General features: G+C 47.6%; 1 protein-coding gene and 1 long non-coding RNA gene across 2 annotated transcripts in view; one reads left to right on the forward strand and one right to left on the reverse strand.

Moving 5' to 3' along the window:
* The window catches only part of GDF11 (growth differentiation factor 11), a 504637-nt gene that overhangs the window by 194153 nt on the left and 289600 nt on the right, over positions 1-20884 (forward strand). The window lies entirely within an intron of this gene.
* LOC142290476 (uncharacterized) lies at positions 1719-2124 on the reverse strand. Its single transcript, XR_012750319.1, has 3 exons — positions 2044-2124; positions 1848-1957; positions 1719-1768 (listed from the first exon to the last, which is right to left on the reverse strand). It is a non-coding gene; the product is annotated as an uncharacterized LOC142290476 (long non-coding RNA).

The raw sequence follows: 20884 nt of genomic DNA on the forward strand, positions 1-20884 counted from the left end.
TAGCGCGATCAGCTGCTGTCAGTCAGGTAACTCACGGCCACCGCTGGATCCAGCGGTGGCCGCGGGTAACCTCAGTGACAGCAGCTGATCGCTATACTCACCTCAGTTGCTGCATGGAGCTGACCGGAGCGGCGGTGAGTAGCGCGATCAGCTGAGCTGTCACTGAGGTTACCCGCGGCCACTGCTGCATCCAGGTAACCTCAGTGACAGCTCAGCTGATCGCTATACTCACCTCAGTTGCTGTGTGAAGCTGACCGGAACGGCGGTGTATTCTGCAGCTCCTGTCACCTTCATGCAGCACAGCTGGATGCGACGCTGGAGGTCCGTGGATTACGCCGGACATGGAGGGTTTGTCTGGGTTAATAAATTGGTGATGAGGGACTTTGTTAGTGTTTTTTATTTCTAATAAAGGATTTTTCGGGTGTGTGTGTTTTTTAACTGTAATTTACAGATTAATCATGGAAGGAATCTCGGGGGGACGCCTGACATGATTAATCTAGGACTTATTGGCAGCTATGGGCTGCCAATAACTTCTTATTACCCCGATTTGCCAACGCACCAGGGCAAATCGGGAAGAGCCGGGTACAGTCCCAGAACTGTCGCATCTAATGTATGTGGCAATTCTGGGCGGCTGCTGACTGATATTGTTAGGCTGGGGGGCTCCCCATAACATGGAGCTCCCCATCCTGAGAATACCAGCCTTCAGCCGTATGGCTTTATCTGGCTGGTATTAAAATTGGGGGGACCGCACGCCGTTTTTTTTAATTATTTAATTATTTATTTCACTGCACAGTATACACACACACACCGGCTGCTGTGTTTGGGTGCAGTGAGAATATATAAAGGAGAGAAGCTCCGCGTCACCGATAAAGTAGGTGCTCTAGGGTAAAAAATAGCACATGAGAAAAGAGTAACCCCGGCACACTACAACTCCCAGAAAAAAGGCAAAATGCAAAAAGTTGTATGCAATATTTTTATTAACACAATAGTTCCTTGAATGCTTTTTTTTCAGAAAAAATGAATATGGTCCAACAAACTGGACGTTTCGGCCACAGGCCTTCGTCAACATGGACATTATCTGATAAATATACAAAAATTACAGTCAAAATTACATCCATAAAGAAAATGAAACAGTTTTTATCTGCCTTCCAACATCATTTCTACTAACAGACAAGGACATATTATAGGGGTAGAAACATATTGTGATACATAGTAATATTGATCCCATATGTTCATGAATTGGTAGGTACAGGTGAATAAGCGGTGCATAATCTAGGACCTGGATGATTATACTAATGCCAGTGATGGAAGTGTGTGCCCATCAAAGTCTATGGAAGTCCGACCAAAGGTAGAAAAGAAGTTTAGACAAAAAGAGAAAAGGAGGAAATAAAGAGCAGGAAAGTGAAAGTAAAAGAACAAGATAGAGAGAAATACATACAAAAACTGGAAAGTCTCTGTAATAGCACTCACCATGCACAATCAAATGTATGCGATTATTCAGTAAAGGACTAGGAGTTATGGAAATGAGTAGAGTCTCATATGTTTATCACTATAATGAAAGACATGTATTAGTGAAACATAATGCAAGTATGCGTTACACATAAGAACAATATCGTCCGCTGCATATTGAACATATGTACAGAAAAATGAGGTACCTGTGTCAATTCGCATACCCATAATTGGAACGGTATATACGTCAAGGGTATTCAATGCTAGTACATCGATTCTATACTGTGTGTAGCATTAGAATGGTGCTACAGAATAAGACCTTAATAGAAAAAATCATATCTCATGTTACGGACCTTCGTGGAGAAAATTTACTTATATAGTATCATAGAGGAATTTACCTATATGTATGGTGCCAAAGAGGGAAGGGGCAGCATGTATCTGGTCACAAAACGCAGGGGAATAACCATAAGCTGGTACTCAATTGAATCCTATCTCCACCTGGAGAGAACTATAAATGCAACAATAGTGTGCGTATAAGTAGTAAGCTATAACCATGTTATTATACACTATGACCACGTGGGTAAAGCCAGTTACCTGCTAAAAAGCAGTGAAGCAGGAAACTTGTAGTAGCTGATGCACACTCTTGCATGTGCTGTGTCAGTGTAGTCGTTCTATGATAGAAATGTACAATCATGAGTACTAACATCTGAAGGGAATACCGCATACAGACTGTAATAACAATAATCAAATACCTATGTCCTCAGGCAGTAGGGAAAAACTGAAGCCGGTAGAACTGTCACTCAGCGTGGGGGCGTGTCTCACTGCAACCAATCATAGGCGTCGAAAAGCAGGAAAGTAGGGAATACGAGATTGTTTAATGAGCGGCCGGCTTTTTCAAAAGAGGAAAAGCCGCCGGAGTTTAGTGAACAGCCGTGCAGCGCCGCGGCAGTGATCGGGGAACGGTAAGTAAGAGAGAGGGGGGAGAATGACCGACAGACTGTGATAGGGGGACAGACAAGACAGAGAGAGACCGACAGAGCGAGACCGACCGACGGGAGATAGAGTGAAAAAAAAAAATGACCGACATCGCTAGTAAAAAGCACAAAACGTGCGTTTTGGACATCGGAGTGCCACACAATGTTTTACGTAAAATCTTTCATGTATTAATCTCAAAAAGTAACATACACCAGCTCTATCTCACTATTGGGTATGTGCCCTTAACATTTCCGCCATGAAAATTCATTTTGGTGTCATTTTGGAAGGTTTTCTGGTGAGTCCGTAAAAATGGCGTAAAACGCGGACAAAATTGTTCACAGCTGTGACTTTTGAGTGATAAATGCTTCAAGGGGTCTTCCCCATGCTCTTGCCATGTCATTTGAGCACTCTTCTGAGACTTTTGTGATATGTTTAGGGTTTCTACATGCTGCCGGGGGTCATTTCATAAAAATACTCGGGTCTCCCATAGGATAACATTGGGCTCGGTGCTCGGGCCGAGTACACGAGTATCTTGGGATGCTCGGCCCGAGCCTCGAGCACCCGAGCTTTTTAGTACTCGCTCATCACTAATAACTACCCCTAGCTTGAAGGACTTCTTAGGAGGAGGTGGAAGGGGTGGTACAGCAACAAATGCAATCTGCCACTCTGGCGCAATCTGTTCTGGTCACTGGATCATCTGAACCCAAGCTGCACCTCCCAGAAAGATTTTTGGGGAGAGCTGCCGGTTTGTTTCTTTTAGAGAAGCATGTAAGTTGTACTTCTGTTTACGTCCCCACTCCTCTGGTAGTGAGGCACAGCAGGTGCGAATTGTAATCTCACTCTTGAGTGGGGACCAACAAGTATGGGGTTTTTGTTTGTCGTCTGACTCACCAGTTCTTTTGTCAATGGATGGGTTTTTCTCTGCACTCAGTCTCATCTATAATGATCCAGACAAATTATCTTTAGCCGAGTGCAAAGTCTGTTCACTTCTATAGGAAAATCAGCCTGCAGAGGACTGTTGCGCCAAATTCCGGCATCCGTCGACAATCAGTCAAACGACCCTGTGTTTAAAAGCCAGTATTTCCAGGGTGTATGCGAGAGGGTTAAGGAGGCATTGGTAATATATGAAACTCCTCCTTCTCTTGAGTGTGCCATGTCTCTAGTAATATGTGATGCCCCTGAGGTGTCATGTGCCACAGGGTATTGCATCCAGTAAGAGGTGTGGTGCTAACCCCGGTATTCCTTTGAGCCCAGTGCCGGTGTACTGACCTGATGAACTTTCCTTCCATACACCCGTCTGTAGTTGGTGAGTCCCCGTGCCTGAAGCGTTCTGAGGTCCCCTCCTATTATCACAGTCCTGGCCCGTACGGCAGACAGCTTGAACGTCTCTTGGGTTGGACCTCTGTCCCAGTTCCCAGGTTCCCTCTTTGCTGCTGTTCCTCAGACACTAACGTTGGTGAGGAACCCTGATGATACCCTCACCGGGCAGATTTATCAGGTGAGCGTGAAGCGTCTTCCTGAACTAGGGCTCTGCTCCCCGCCAGTGCTCGGTCCAGTAAGTACTCACATTGTACTCTCCCTGGCAACCATACTCCTTTAGTCTAATAGGTCACCTTACACTCTTTGTCTGAGCATCGATTTCTGACTGACTTCCACTAACTGTCTTTCTGACTATCTGACAATATGTCCATTTCCCGTCAACTGCACTGACTAGCCCCTCCTCCTGCCAGGTTTCTGACTAGCGGATTGAATAAGTCCCAACCAATAGGTGGCCATCCATCAGATCCGTCTCTAGCCTGTTACCCAGTCTGGGGAGAAAAAAAAGGCATGGATTTGTGTGTTTGAATGTTATTTACCGGCACTGGTCTTCTAGGAATCCTGTGGTTAGCACTGCACCTGTTACTGGATGCAATTCCCTGTGGCACCTGACTCCTCAGGGGTGCCAGATTCCCCCTTGGTAAATCCCAGCACGTCCTTGGGCTGCAGACATAAAAAAACAAAATACCACATTTTTTTAATATGCAGAAAATGTAGAAACCTCCTTCCCTTGCAAGGGAGGCATTTTTCTTGTACGTTTCAATAACATAGAACATATTCACATGAAGCACCCCTTCAGCCATCCACCACCCGGAGTCCCTGGTCTCCTCTTCAAAATACTGTGTTGCAGAATAAGGGTTCTCTTCAAAAACTGTGTTGCAGTATTACTCTGGTAGTTTGCACAACTGGTGCAACTATTTACATTGAAAGTTTTTGCTACTACCAGTCCAGTAGCTGGTGGTCCATACTTATTAATATCACTATATCCATTGCATTTTTGTTGTAGTCCTTTTCTTGTTTTTCTCTACTTTGGTTTAAACTTCTCTTTACACACTCTTGTACTCTTCTATATTGTGGTTGGCGATTAGAGTCCCAATCAGCATCTGGTGAATTGATTTCAGGAACTACAATTCCCATCTCTAGATCAACTGGCAATCTTCTAGGTCTTGCTCTCATTAGATATGCTGGTTTACAGTTTGTGGTACTCACAGGGATGTTGTTACACATGTCCACTAAGTCAGGTAACTTTTCTGGCCACATGTTTCTTTCTTCCAATGGCAAGGTTTTCAGCAGGTCGATGACTACCGGATTCATTTTCTCACACATGCCGTTGGTCTGTGAATGATAAGGCGTAGTACGAATTTTCTTACAGCCATATAGGTTGCAAAATTCTTGAAACACTTCAGTTTCAAATGCTCTGTTATTGTTACGGTTGCTGCGAGCACTGGAGACTATGTCTAGATTTCTTGCTACTGCACATGTGCGAGCGCTGGAGACTAAGTCCAGATTTCTTGCTACTGCACATGTGCGAGCGCTGGAGACTAAGTCCAGATTTCTTGCTACTGCACATGTGCGAGCGCTGGAGACTAAGTCCAGATTTCTTGCTACTGCACATGTGCGAGCGCCGGAGACTAAGTCCAATCTTGGAGCCATTGCACATGTGCGGGTGACATCATCGCTGACACGAGGTCACATGTCTCTGACACCTTCTATGCCGATTGGTCGCTGGTCATGTGCTTGTGACGTCTTGCTCGGTGATAGGCCAGCATGACGTCACTCCTGTCGTTCTGGCAGCGGATTGGCTCTGGTGTCCTCCATCTTGGATGAGGCACAGAGTCTATATAAGACCCTGACACACGCCGCATGGTGCTCAGTCCTCTTGGTTCATGCATATGAGTAGACGCTCTGTGCGCGTTCCTCTAGGCATTCCTCTGTCTATGCTAGGTGAGCGCTACCGGCAGGGTAGCGTTCTTATACCTTACAGCTTCGGCTGCTGTCCGTATCCTTACCTCTTAGGGGAGCGGACATAGGCAGGTGCCTGAGGCACATGGTCTGGCTGGGCCTTGTGATTCTACTCGTAGGTGGACGTTGCCGCTAGGGTAACGTTCCTTATACTGCGTCTGGCAGTTGTTCGTATCCTCGCACACTAGGGGAGCGAACAGAGGTAGGAGCTTTGTGCGGCTTACGCTGCTGTTCGTCTCTTTTGCACCACTAGAAGAGCGGACCTAGGCAGGTGCCATATCTAGTGGTTCGTGTCCTCGCACACTAGTGGAGCGAACGCAGGTAGGAGCTTTGTGCGGCTTACGCTGCTGTTCGTCTCTTTTGCACCACTAGAAGAGCGGACCTAGGTAGGTGCCATTTCGCACACATTGCCTTTGTCTCTGTGATTGTTAACAGAGATCATTCCACACACCCTCCAAGTAAGGGAGGAATTGCTTTACTTACTTATTATATTCTTCTGTGAGTTAACAGAGGTATTGCACTCTGCCATAGTCTGCAGCAAAGTCTTTGCACGGTGGACCCTGACTGTCTGATACTCCTTTCAGTTATTATCAGACAGCCCCCCGTAACAGTTATTACCTGTTCTGGATATCCGGGAGGTCTACAAAAGTAGGCTTGGAAGGTTCTTGTTGAAGTTTGTGCTGTTAAGTCTTTTACTGGAACTACCAGTAGAAAGCTGGAATAGTGGTCCACCACTGTAAGAGCATATGTATAACCTTTCCTACTGGGTGTCAGTTTTACATGATCTAGAGCTACAAGTTCTAATGGCTGCTCGGTTATAATTGGTTGCAGCGGTGCCCTTTGGCTGTCACGGTCTTTTCTTCTCAAGTTGCAGGGACCACAATTTCTACACCATCTTTCTCATGCCAACCCAATAAAATCTCTCATGTAACAGTGTCTCCAAGTTTTTCCATCCGAAGTGTCCTGCTCCATCGTGGTATGCCTCCATCACCATCTGGACATTTCATTTTGGTTCCACCACTTCATCTCGTGGGTTTTAGGATTGGTAACACATCTACACAGCTTGCCTTGATAGATGAACAGCCTGCTCTTCTCTTTCCATGCTTGCTGCGCTTCAAGTGGCGCATCAGTGCCTAGACATGAGTCTGGTTGGGTTATCAGCTCTTTAACCAAACTAACTGCCGGGTCACCGTCTTGTGTTTCCTTCCACCTATGGTGGGGTAATGGGTTCAGCACAGCTTCTTGATTCTTGGTGCAAGATTGTTGATACTGGGATACACTATGGCGGTGAAAGGTTGGCAGCTCTATTTCTTCTAGCTTATCCATATCTTCTTCCCCATCTTGTAAGTGGGGCATCCTTGACAACGCATCCACATGCGTTCTTGCGACCAGCTCGGTATTTAATGGTGAAATCATAGTTTGTCAACCGGGCCACCCAACGTTGTTTTAGTGCATCCAACTTCGCGGTATCCAGGTGAGTCAGAGGGTTATTGTCTGTGAGACAGTGAACGTTGTAGCCGCTAGATAATGCTTAAACCGTTCAGTGATAACACAGACCAAGGCCAGAAACTCTAACTTGAATGAGCTGTAGTTTTCTGGGTTCCTCTTGATAGGACGGAGCTTCCTGCTTGCATAAACAATCACGCGTTCTTTGCCTTTCTGCACCTGAGATAGTACTGCTACCAATCACATGTTGCTGGCATCAGTATATACCACGAGTGGTAAGTTGTAATCAGTATAGGCCAGAATCTCGTCTCCAGTCAGTGCTCACCTCATCTGCCTGAAGGAGTTCTCCCACATATTGATTGCTGCTTTCAGCAGAGGTCTCATAAAACCAAGACTCTCTGGAAGGGGGTTATTGTACCGACATTACCTCTGGAGGCCTCACCTGAGCCTATGCAGCTTGGAGTGACGTCCGATAAGGGGGAGAAACTACTTTGCTCCTAAAATGGAAGGAGTTTGTTTTTTCTCTGGCAAAAAGGGACACTTTGTTAGTGCATGCTCCTCCATGCCCAAGGAAAAATAGCAGTCAGAAAACCTTTAGACTCAGGTTGGTTGGGGGACTCCAACATGGGTCTATGTATTTCTTTCACTCTGGCATCTCCGTGTTTATTACCCACAAGTGTTAAGGGTGCGGGCCTAGATGTCCCTATTACAGTGTTTCTGGATAGTGGTTCTGGGGCAAACATTATTGATGAACAGTTTGCTCATTCTTCTGGATTAGATGTGAAGTAGTTATCTGATACAGATTACCACTGACTCATCACCTTTTTCTCAGGCAGGTTTTGTTGAATGTGTACAGGGGCTGGAACTTCGTATAGGAGTTCTCTGTTCGGCGCTCATAACTTATGTGCTTAAGGGGCTTCCTGCACAAATTGTATTAGGATTCCCCTAGCTTGCATTACATACAGTCATATGGAAACGTTTAGGCACCCCTATTAATGTTAACCTTTTTTCTTTATAACAATTTGGGTTTTTGCAACAGCTATTTCAGTTTTATATATCTAATAACTGATGGACTGAGTAATATTTCTGGATTGAAATGAGGTTTATTGTACTAACAGAAAATGTGCAATCCGCATTTAAACAAAATTTGACCGGTGCAAAAGTATGGGCACCTCAACATAAAAGTGACAGTGATATTTTGTAGATCCTCCTTTTGCAAAACTCACAGCCTCTAGTTGCTTCCTGTAGCTTTTAATGAGTTCCTAGATCCTGGATGAAGGTATATTTGACCATCCCTGTTTACAAAACAATTCCAGTTTAGTTAAATTTGATGGTCGCCAAGCATGGACAGCCCGCTTCAAATCATCCCACAGATTTTCAATGATATTCAGGTCTGGGGACAGGGATGGCCATTCCAGAACATTGTAATTGTTCCTTTGCATGAATGCCTGAGTAGATTTGGAGCGGTGTTTTGTATCATTGTCTTCCTGAAGTATCCATCCCCTGCGTAACTTCAACTTCGTCACTGATTCTTGCACATTATTGTCGTTAACAAGATTCCCGATGCCGGCATTGGCCACACAGCCCCAAAGCATGATGGAACCTCCACCAAATTTTACTGTGGGTAGCAAGTGCTTTTCTTGGAATGCCATGTTTTTTTGCCTCCATGCATAACGCCTTTTTGTATGACCAAACAACTCAATCTTTGTTTCATCAGTCCACAAGACCTTCTTCCAAAATGTAACTGGCTTGTCCAAATGTGCTTTTGCATACCTCAGGCAACTCTGTTTGTGGTGTGCTTGCAGAAACGGCTTCTTTCGCATCACTCTCTCATACAGCTTCTCCTTGTGCAACGTGCGCTGTATTGTTGACCAATGCACATTGACACCATCTGCAGCAAGATGATGCTGCAGGTCTTTGGAGGTGGTCTGTGGATTGTCCTTGACCGTTCTCACCATTCTTCTTCTCTGCCTTTCTGATATTTTTCTTGGCCTGCCACTTCTGGGCTTAACAAGAACTGTACCTGTGTTCTTCCATTCCTTACTATGTTCCTCACAGTGGAAACTGACAGTTTAAATCTCTGAGACAATTTTTTGTATCCTTCCCCTGAACAACTATGTTGAATAATCTTTGTTTTCAGATCATTTGAGAGTTGTTTTGAGGAGCCCATGATGCCACTCTTCATAGGAGATTCAAATAGGAGAACAACTTGCAAGTGGCCACCTTAAATACCTTTTCTCATGATTGGATACACCTGGCTATGAAGTTCAAAGCTCAATGAGGTTACAAAACCAATTTAGTGCTTTAGTAAGTCAGTAAAAAGTAGTTAGGAGTGTTCAAATCAAGAAATTGATAAGGGTGCCCATACTTTTGCACCGGTCAAATTTTGTTTAAATGCGAATTGCACATTTTCTGTTAGTACAATAAACCTCATTTCAACCCAGAAATATTACTCAGTTCATCAGTTATTAGATATATGAAACTGAAATAGCTGTTGCAAAACCCCAAATTGTTATAAAGAAAAAAGATTAACATTAATAGGGGTGCCCAAACTTTTTCATATGACTGTAACACCACTGTTGACTGGAAAACGCAAGACATAATTGAATGGAACATGTATTGTAAAGAACACTGACTAGGAACCTTTATTTTGGCGATTACCTCTAGTCTTTTGGATACTCTCTCAGATTTTGGTGATGCGTTTTCTGAGAAGGGCTGTCAAGAATTGCCACTGTGACGCCCTGGACCCCAGGGGTCACAGGTAATAACACCTACCACAGTGCACACACACCCCCACTCCCTGTGAGGACACACCCGTCACCCGAAAGGGAGACCTGATGCCTCCCTCAGGGCCAGTAGGGCACACCAGGTGGGCGGAGTCAGGTGGAAAGACACGCCCACCGAGGAGACTACTGGCCTGAGGCAGGAAATACAAACAGAAAGAGTTGTACAGTGACAGTGAGAGGAGTGGAGTGGCAGAGCTGTCAGGGACTTGGGTAGGAGCCTGGGACCCTTGAACCGTCAGGCAGGCAGACGGTGGTGGCCATCTGCAGGAGTATCGGTACAGGAACCGGCGGAACCGTAGGGACCGGGCCAGGGTTGGAGCCCGCCGGCCCTGAACCGGGGAGTCAACCATGTACCGGAGCACCAGAAACCGGGTACTCAGACCCTGTCCTAGCTTAGAAGCCACTGAGTTTAGGCAAATTGACTGATTGCTGGCTGGACCTCACGGGTTCATCCACACCCAAAGTCCCGAAAGAAGGCAAAAGCCCACCGATACCGGGTGAGAGCCACCGTCAAGGGCCAAACATCCGTCGGGCCAGCGCCTGCGGGCAACCGAGGGCTCCTCCGGTCGCTCAACGCCGGGGAGTGGGCTACCACTGTCCAGGCAGGGGAGCCGAAAAACCTCAACAAGAGGTGCAAGGGAAAGGGGCCACCATCAACCTCACAGGGGACACAAGCAGCCGGCTGCGGGACACGACCATACCCGAACTTTGGTTTACCAGTGACTCTGAGTGTGAATTAATCGTGAGTACACCAGTGCCATCCGGGCACGACACTGCACCGCAGCACGGCACCCTGCACCCCGACAACAACACCGTCGCCAGCGGCACCCCCACCACCGGGTCCCGGGACACACCGCCCCTACCCATGGAGGGGCTAAGATCTAAGCTGCGGCCGCAACATCGATCCCGGACGAGCCCACCTTTACTCCAGCCGCAGCGGTGGTGCATCCCGTCACCACGACCCGTGGGTGGCGTCACGACCCGTTAGACGATAACGCGGCCCTCCCCGGCTGCGCGCCTCGTCCCACCATCACCACCACCCTACTGCCTTCCTTCTCCTCTTAACAGAGCGACGTGGCCCCCGGTCCGGAGGTGCTCGTGCCACCGACAACCCGAGCCCGGACCTTGAGCGGCTCGGCCAGAGCGGCGGAGAAGCGGCCGGGCCCCTCTCAGGGCGGTACACCACCACATATACTTTATGACAGCACCATAAAGTTGAAGCCAGGGGCAAAATTTCCCAAATGCAAACTGTATAACTTGTTGGGCCCTGAGAGATTAGTTCTTAAAGGGAATCTGTCACTAGGTTGTTGCTACCCCATCTGAGAGAAGCATAATGTAGAGACAGAGACCCTGATTCCAGCAATGTATCACTTACTGAGCTGTTTGCTGTCATTTTGAGAAAATCAATGTTTTCTCTTCTGCAGATCTAGCAGTTATACAGAGCTCATGAATATGCTGGACTACCTGGCACCAGGCCAAGTAGTCCTCTAATGATAATCTACTGCTGATTAAACAGTGATTTTATCAAAACTACACTAAGCAGCCCAATAAGTGACACATTGCTGGAATCAGGATCTCTGCCCCCACATTATGCTCCTCTTAGATTAGATGGCAAAATCCTGTTGACAGATTCCCTTTAAGGAGTATATAACTAAGAGTTTGGCTAAGGGGCACATCAAGCCATCTCATCTCCGGTGGCTGCTGGTTTCTTCTTTGTTAAAAAGAAGGATGATGGACTTTCGTAAGCTCAACATGAGAACGGTGTGTGATCTATATCCCCTTGTACTGACTCCTGACCTATATAATTGATTGCCAGTGCTAATTGGTTCTCTAAACTAGACCTTAGTGGGGCCTATAAACATATCCAGATCTCACCGGTGGAAAAATGGAAAACAGCGCTTAATACGCCGGAGGTGCACTTCGAAAAACTGGTAATGACATTTGGTCTAACCAACGAGCCTGCAGTATTCCAGCATTTTGTTAATGATGTGTTTTCTCATCTGTTAGGGAAATTTGCAATCGTTTTACCTTGATGATATTCTCATATATTCACAGGATTTTGGGTCTCACTAGGGACATGTCAGTCAAGTATTAAAAAATTCTCAGAGTAAATAAATTGTACACTAAGCTAGAAAAATGTGTTTGCCATTCAAGAATTTCCATTTTTGGGTTACACTATGTCAGCTGCAGCTTTTCGGATGGATCCCACTAAATTACAGGCTGTTTTGAAATGGGATTGGCTGGAAAACCTCAAAGCCCTGCAACATCTTTTAGGTTTTGCTATTGCAGGAAGTTTATTAAGAATTTCTTTGCTAGAGCAAGACGGCTTACTGACATGACTAAGAAGGGTATGGACTTCTCTATATGGACTCCGGATGCTTTATATGCGTACAACTGTCTAAAGAAGTGCTTCTCGTCGATACAGACTGAGGTACCTCAACTTTTTACGTTGGATGTTGATACATCAGAAGTGGAAGCTGTATTGTCTCACATAATTACAATATTGGTAACAGGGAATCACTGGCTATTAAGTTCACGTTTGAGAAATGGCAACACCTTCTGGAGGGAGCTACTCATCCTGTTACAGTAATTACTGACTATAAAAACTTTTTTTATCTTGAATTGGCTAAATGTCTTATCGCCCTGTTTCTAAAAACATTATAAACATTATATATTTATATATATATATTGTGAGGTAACGTGGTCGGCTGCATGGCAGAAGACACGGGATCCAGGCGCCAACGGTCACAGCACACAGTTTATTGCACAAAACCAAATCCAAAACAGCACACAACACGTATTCCGGAATATCCTCCTCCAGAACCAACAAGCCAGATTCCAGAAATGGCTCACATGTGCTTCTTCGGCAGAAGCTTAGGGAGTTGTGTTCACTTCCTCACACTAGGGCCCCACACCCCGATTCCTGTTTCCTTTTAACCCCCCTTTCAGCCTGCAGGGAAACAGCAATAAACCCTGGAGTGGAGTTGCTTTCTATACATGGAGGGAGCACAACCGGGGCGAGACGTACCGGCCGTCATAGACAACTCCGGTCACAGTCTCACATACCCCCCCCCCTCAGTTCAAGCGTGCAGGGTTGAACTACCGCCATCAAACACGGGCCACGGGACAAGCCATCAGCGTTGCCCTGCAACCTTCCGGCCCGGTGTTCAACCGTAAACCAGAAGTTCTGTAGAGAAAGGAACCACCGGGTAACCTGGGCATTCCGTTCCTTGGCGGACCTCATCCAGACCAGCGGAGAGTGATCAGTCACCAAGCGAAACTGCCGTCCCAGCAGGTAATAGCGTAGGGACTCCAAGGCCCACTTGATCGCCAGGCACTCCTTCTCCACTACGCTATAATTCCGCTCGGGAGGGGTGAGCTTCCTACTTAAGAAGGTGACGGGGTGTTCCTCCCCCTGAACCACCTGAGACAGCACTGCGCCCAGGCCGACCTCAGAGGCGTCAGTCTGTACTACGAACTCCTTCCGGAAATCAGGGTTGAGAAGAACGGGCTGTCCGCACAGGACCCCCTTCAGGGCCCGGAAGGAGTCCTCGGCCTGCGGAGTCCAGCGCACCATGACGGACTTCCTGCCTTTGAGAAGGTCCATCAAGGGGGCTGATAGTCCCGCAAAATTTTTAACAAACCTCCTGTAGTACCCCACGATACCCAGGAAGGCCCTAACCTGCTTCGTGGTCAGGGGTCTAGGCCACTTCTGGATCGCCTCAACTTTGTTAATTTGGGGCTTAATCACTCCTTGGCCTATTACGTAGCCCAAGTAGTGGGCCTCCGTGAGCCCCAATGCACATTTCTTGGGATTGGCTGTCAATCCGGCTGTTCGGAGCGCGTTCACCACCGCTTGTACCTGTTCCAAGTGGGTCTGCGACTCGGAGCTGTAAATAATGATGTCATCAAGGTACGCTGATGCATACGCCTGGTGGGGTTCCAGCACCAAGTCCATCAACCTCTGGAACGTGGCCGGAGCGCCATGTAACCCAAAAGGCAAGACAACATAGTGGAAGAGACCCTCCGGCGTAACAAAAGCGGTTTTCTCCTTGGCGGACTCCGTCAGTGGCACCTGCCAGTACCCCTTGGTCAGGTCGAGCGTGGTGAAATATCGTGCCTGTCCCAGCCTATCAATCAGCTCATCCACCCGGGGCATGGGGTAGAGATCGAACTTGGATATTTCGTTCAATCTCCTAAAGTCATTGCAGAACCTTAAGGAGCCATCGGGTTTTGGTATTAGGACAATGGGACTAGCCCATTCACTTCGGTATGTTTCGATGACCCCCAGGCGTAGCATTGTCTTCACTTCCTCTGATATGGCTTGTCTTTGAGCCTCCGGCACCCGGTATGGCTTCAGGCGTACCTTCAGGTGAGGCTCGGTGACAATGTCATGTCGTATCAGACTGGTCCTACCAGGCAGTTCGGAGAAGACATCGGGGTTCTGCTGAACCAGTCTTCTGGCCTCTCACCTCTGTTGCTTGGTGAGGGCTTCTCCAATCCTTACTTCCGGTTCGTCCTCTCCGGAGGTCGCTGGAGCCGGATTTGAACGACCCGAAGAGGAGAGAGATGGGGGAAAATCAACCATCAGGCTTTCCCGTTCCTGCCAAGGTTTTAACAGGTTGACATGATATATTTGTTCAGGTTTCCACCTACCGGGCTGCAATACCTTATAGTTGACTGCCCCGATTCTTTCCTTTATCTCGTAGGGGCCTTGCCACTGAGCCAGGAATTTACTCTCTGCCGTGGGGACCAACACCAACACCCGATCCCCGGGGTTAAAGGTCCGCACGGTGGCTTGTCTATTGTAGCGGCCGCTCGGCGCGGCCTGAGCCTCCTGTAAATGCTCCTTCACAATTGGCATGACCGCGCTTATGCGGTTCTGTATTCCTAAAATGTGTTCAATCACACTTTTATGGAGGGTGGACTCCTGCTCCCATGTTTCCTTTGCCAGGTCCAACAATCCCCGGGGATGTCGCCCGTATAACAACTCAAAAGGCGAAAACCCCGTGGATGCCTGTGGCACCTCTCGGATGGCAAACATCAAATAGGGAAGCATCATATCCCAGTCTTTCCCGATTTTGGAAATCACCCTTTTTAGCATGGTTTTCAGGGTTTTATTGAATCGCTCCACTAAACCGTCCGTTTGAGGATGATACACAGACGTACGCAACTGCTTGATCTGGAGTACCCGGCATAGCTCTTTGGTCACTTTAGACATGAATGGGGTCCCCTGATCCGTGAGGATCTCCTTGGGCAACCCCACCCGGCAGAACACAGCAAACAACTCTCGAGCTATAAGCTTCGCTGCAGTATGTCTGAGAGGTATCGCCTCTGGATACCGGGTGGCATAGTCGACGATCACTAGGATGTGTTGGTGCCCTCGAGCGGACTTTACGAGGGGCCCCACCAGATCCATCCCTATCTGTTCAAAAGGGACTTCTATAATGGGTAACGGTACCAACGGACTGCGAAAGTGGGCCAGGGGTGCGGTAAGCTGACACTCGGGGCAGGTTTCGCAGAACCGTTTTACCTCCCCAAAGACCCCGGGCCAATAGAACCTTTGCAATATTCGCTCCTGCGTTTTCTTGGCCCCTAGGTGGCCACTCATCAGGTGTTTATGAGCCAAGTCGAGGACCTGCCGGCGATACGGCTGGGGCACCACCAACTGCTCTACCACCACGCCCCGTATTTCATCTACCTGGTAGAGCAAGTCCTGCTTAAGAGCAAAATGGGGGTACCTTACCTGGGCATCGGGCACCTATGCCACCCCGTCAACCACTGTCACCCGTCCCCGGGCATGTATTAATGTAGGGTCCTGGAGTTGGGCTGTCCCAAACGTATCCGGGGACACCTCCAACTCTGGGATGGGCTCGACCATCTCAGCCTCTCCTGCCAATACCTCTAGGGGTGACCTATCGGGTTCACATTCTGTCCCTATCATGGGGAGCCCTACGGCAGGCATCCCGGATTCGGGATTGTCGGGCTCAGGTCCCGGACTGTCCAATACCTGAGGGGACTTAGAAGGCCCCTTCCATAGAGTCCAAAAATACGGCAGATCCCTTCCTAGGATCATGTCGTAGGGAAGAGTGTTCATAAGTCCCAACTCATGTTGCACCTGACCGCAGGGTGCTGTGATGGTGACAACCCCCGTGGGATAGTCTCGGCGGTCCCCATGTATGCAAACCACCCCCACTGTACGTCCTGTGGCCTTTACTTCAGCCATTAGGGTTGATCGCACAAGGGTCACTAAGCTTCCGGAATCCAACAAGCCTGTAACCGGACATCCATTCACCTGTATTTGGCACAAGTGGGGCTCAGTCTCCGGGGAGACAAGGTCCGCGGTACACACCGCCTGAGCATACATTGAACCCCGCCGGGTAACCCCACAATCCATGGGCTCCGTGGTGAGTGGACAATGGGCTTCCATATGTCCCACCCGCTGGCACCGCCAACATCTAATAGGGAAGGAAACCCCCTTGACGTGTTGTCGTTTAGGGTACATAGCCTTCCGGACCTCAGGGACGGCGGGCGCGGCCTCAGACGGGACAGTAGCGGACTCCCGCACCGGTGTCAGCGGTGGGTCCTTGGCCCGAAGCTTGGAGGGGCCGGACCGACGGGCGGCACGCAAAGTCTCAGTGTCCCGTATCAAGTCCTGCGTAGCCACATGCCGCTCCACCAGGCACACTAAGTGGTCCAGGGTACTTGGGTCGCCCTGTCCTACCCACCGTTGAATGGTGACAGGTAAAGTGCGCACATAGCGATCAACCACTACCCTCTCCACCATTTGCGCAGGGCTCAGAGTGTCAGGCTGCAACCACTTCTTTACCAGATGCAACAAGTCATAGGCCTGGGAGCGTACGGGTTTGACTTCCTCATAGAACCACTGATTTACCCGCTGAGCCCGTACATAAGTATTCATCCCCAACCGAGCAAGAATTTAGGCTTTTAGGGTCTCATATTCTATGGCGTCCTCGGTACAGAGGTCCAGGTACGCTTTTTGGGGCTCCCCTGTTAGATAGGGCGACAATACCTCAGCCCACTGGGGGGTCGGCAGCTTCTCCCGCTCGGCCACCCGCTCAATCACAGCCAGGAACGCTTCCACATCATCCCCCGGTGTCATCTTTTGCAACGCTTGTCTCACCGCCTTCCGGACGCTGCCGTCTTCACCCGGTCCCGGGGTTGTTGCTGCCGGTCCGGCACGGATCGACTTGGTCAGGAGGACCATCTGTTCTTTGTGCCTTTGTTCCTGCAATTGCAAGGAGTGCTGGTGCTGTTGCTGCTGACGATCCAACGACCGGAGCAGGTGTGCATTGGTCTGTTGTTGCTGTGCATTAGCCTGAGCCAGCTGCTTTAGTATGTCCTCCATGTCGCCGCCGGGTTTGGGCTGTAGTGTGGCCGCTCGAATCCAGGACATGCGCTACTGGGTCACCAGGGATGGATGCTACACCTCACCGGGCTGACATGCCCGCATTCTCCACCATCTGTGAGGTAACGTGGTCGGCTGCATGGCAGAAGACACGGGATCCAGGCGCCAACGGTCACAGCACACAGTTTATTGCACAAAACCAAATCCAAAACAGCACACAACACGTATTCCGGAATATCCTCCTCCAGAACCAACAAGCCAGATTCCAGAAATGGCTCACATGTGCTTCTTCGGCAGAAGCTTAGGGAGTTGTGTTCACTTCCTCACACTAGGGCCCCACACCCCGGTTCCTGTTTCCTTTTAACCCCCCTTTCAGCCTGCAGGGAAACAGCAATAAACCCTGGAGTGGAGTTGCTTTCTATACATGGAGGGAGCACAACCGGGGCGAGACGTACCGGCCGTCATAGACAACCCCGGTCACAGTCTCACAATATATATATATATATATATATATATATATATATATATATACATACGAGGGGCGATCCAAGAGTAATGATATTCAATAATAAACACAATGAATATATTAAAAAAAATATATATTTTTCTACATAGTCTCCTAACAAGTCTATACATTTAGTCCATCTCTTTTCTAAACTTAGAATTCCTTTCGAAAAAAATTCTTGATCTTAACCCTCAAAAAAATCCCCAACAGCGGTTATCACGTCGCTATTGTCGTCAAGTTTATTGCCCCGGAGGTGTTCCTTAAGACGAGGGAAGATAAAGAAGTCACTGGGGGCTAGATCTGGCGAATAGGGGAGTGTTCCACCAGTTCAAAGCCCGCTTCTTGAATGGTTGCCATGGCAACTGCAGCTTTGTGAGCCGGCGCGTTATCTTGGTGAAACAGCACTCCAGCCCGCAGTTTGCCGTGCCTTTTCTCTTTGATAGCCTCCCACAATCTTCTTATTTGTTCTGCATAGTAGGAGCCCGTAATAGTGGCTCCCTTCTCCAAACAGTCCACCATAATTCCTTCAGCGTCCCAAAAAACGGACGCCATAACCTTCCTTGCTGAACTTGACACTTTGAATTTCTTCGGCGTCGGTTCGTCGGCTCGTTTCCATGTCATCGATTGTTGTTTAGTTTCGGGATCAAAGTGGTGAATCCAGGTCTCATCCATGGTCAAAAAACATGACAAAAAATTCTCCTTCTCTGCTTGGAACTTTTCGAGATTTGCTATTGAAATGTCAACTCGTTTCTTCTTTTGCTCGTCGGTTAACATTTTTGGCACCCAACGCGCAGAGACCTTTCTCATATGCAATTCTTTTGCAAGGATTCTTTGAATACTGCCATATCAGATCCCGGTGACCTCAGCTACATGCCTGATAGTCACTTTTCGATCTGCCAATACAACTTCTTCAACTTTTTTCACTTTTTCTTCATTGAGGGATGTGGATGGGAGTCCTTCACGATGTTCATCTTCCGTTGATGTTCTTCCCAGCTTAAATTCTCTGGCCCAGCAAGCAACTGTGGAATATGGAGGAGAAGAGTCTCCCAATGTTTCCACCAAGTCTCTGTGTATGTCTTTGGTAGTCATTTTTTTCAAGCAGAGGTATTTGATGACAGCCCTGAGCTCGTTTTTTTTCCATTTTGATGTTCACTCCTCGACAGTTCATATTCAAATGAATGTAGCTCCCGGGAATCGTGGCCTTTTTAAGTGATTTTTTTTTTCCTGGACTAGTGGGTACCTAAGAGAGAAGAAAACATTTTATTTTAATTTGTGTGCAATAGAAATAACCGATTATCATTACTATTGGATCGCCCCTCGTATATATATATATATATATATATATATATATATATATTGCAGTAATACTACCTTATTATGCAGTAAAACTACCTTGTTGATGAAGATTTTTTGCAGGAAAGCCAAATGAAATTCCCAAGCTTAAAGACAGGAGCCCTCTTACGCCTGCAGTTCGCAGTTCTTTTTGTCTGATTGCAAGTTAACAAAAGACATTTATAAACTTCTCTTCAGACCTTAATCAATCGAAAAGAATTTCTTGCCTGCTCTGGGACAGATTACTGCAAACCAGAGGAATTTCCAAAAACTGGATGAAAACTTCCATAACAAAAAAAGGCAAGGTACAAGTAAGGCCTAAGCCACATGGCATGAAAATCGGAGCGAGTAGAATGCGATAAAACATCACATTCCACTCGGACCAATATTAACCTATGTGCCAGCACCCATGAGCGATTATTTTCGAGCCCTAATCAGACCGAGAAAATACTCGCAGCATGCTGTGGGTGCAATGCGATCCTTGTTTCTCTCGCACCCATTCAAGTCAATGGGGCGAGAGAAAAATCGCACTGCACTCGCATTACACTGGTGTAATGCGAGTCCAGAGTGAGAATGGCAGTAGCTGGCAACGGAGGAGAGAGGGAGATAAATTCCTTCCTCTCTTCTGCAGTGCTGGCCCTCCCATTTTCAGCGCCGGCCCTCCCCTCCTCAGCGCTGGCCTGCCCCTCCTCAGTGCCGGCCCGCACCCCTGCAGCTGTGGTCGGATCGCATTATTGTACCTCTGTCGCAGTGACACTCGCAAGACACTCGGCTTCCGCTGTTCTGCCAGTGTGAGCCGAGTGTCATGCGAGGATCGCAGTAGTCCCCGTGTGGTCCCGGCCTAACAGTAGAAGTCCTGTTATTGAGAGCGAACTCAGCCAAAGGAAGAACATACACCCAGTCTTATTGATTAGATGAATTAAAACATCTTAAATATTGTTCTAATTCTTTGTTCATTTGCTTGCTAGCCATCAACTGAACACCTCTATAGGAAATAGTTTTTTAGGAACACCATGTAACTTAACAATGTGAGAGATAAACAATGAAGCTAAACTCTTAGGCATAGGCAATTTTAGTAGAGGAACCAAGTGAACCATCTTGCTGAAAGGGTTGACCACCTATACTACAGTATGACTACCAGAATTGGACACATTTGTGAGGAAATCCATGACAAATGACTCCAAGTTTAAAACGGAACCTTGTTAGATAAAAGAAACCTTTCTGGGGCCTGGCGAGAGGCCTTAGACCTGGCACAAACTCTGCACTTACGAACATACTCACCAACATCCTTTCGAGCACCCTGCCACCAAAAGGACCTGGAGACAGCTCTCCAGGTGGCAGAGGAACCATAATGTCCGGCCAACATAGAGTCATGCAATCCATTAAGAAGATCAGTTTGAAGCAAGGATGGCACAAACAACTTGCTAAGTAGCAAGCCCTCTGTTGCACCAACCTGAGCTTCCAAACTGCGCTGTTTGAGATCAGCTTCCCACCACTCCTTCACTAACAATTTTGACTGGATTTTTAGTCCCCGAACTAATCAAAATTATATGATAAAGTAAAAAAAAAAGAGGTTTGTCACGCAGAAATCAAAACAAGCAAAAAAAGGACCCGTCAGGTTTGTCTAGTGTTCATGAATTTAGTAGAGTCAGCATACAATAAATTTTTGTGATCAGTAAATACTGTGACTCTTTGCTTAGTAGAGATGAGTGATCCTGATAAGCAAAGAACAGGAAATGTTAA

Source organism: Anomaloglossus baeobatrachus, chromosome 2 (assembly GCF_048569485.1).
Source record: "Anomaloglossus baeobatrachus isolate aAnoBae1 chromosome 2, aAnoBae1.hap1, whole genome shotgun sequence".
Classification (NCBI taxonomy): domain Eukaryota; kingdom Metazoa; phylum Chordata; class Amphibia; order Anura; family Aromobatidae; genus Anomaloglossus; species Anomaloglossus baeobatrachus.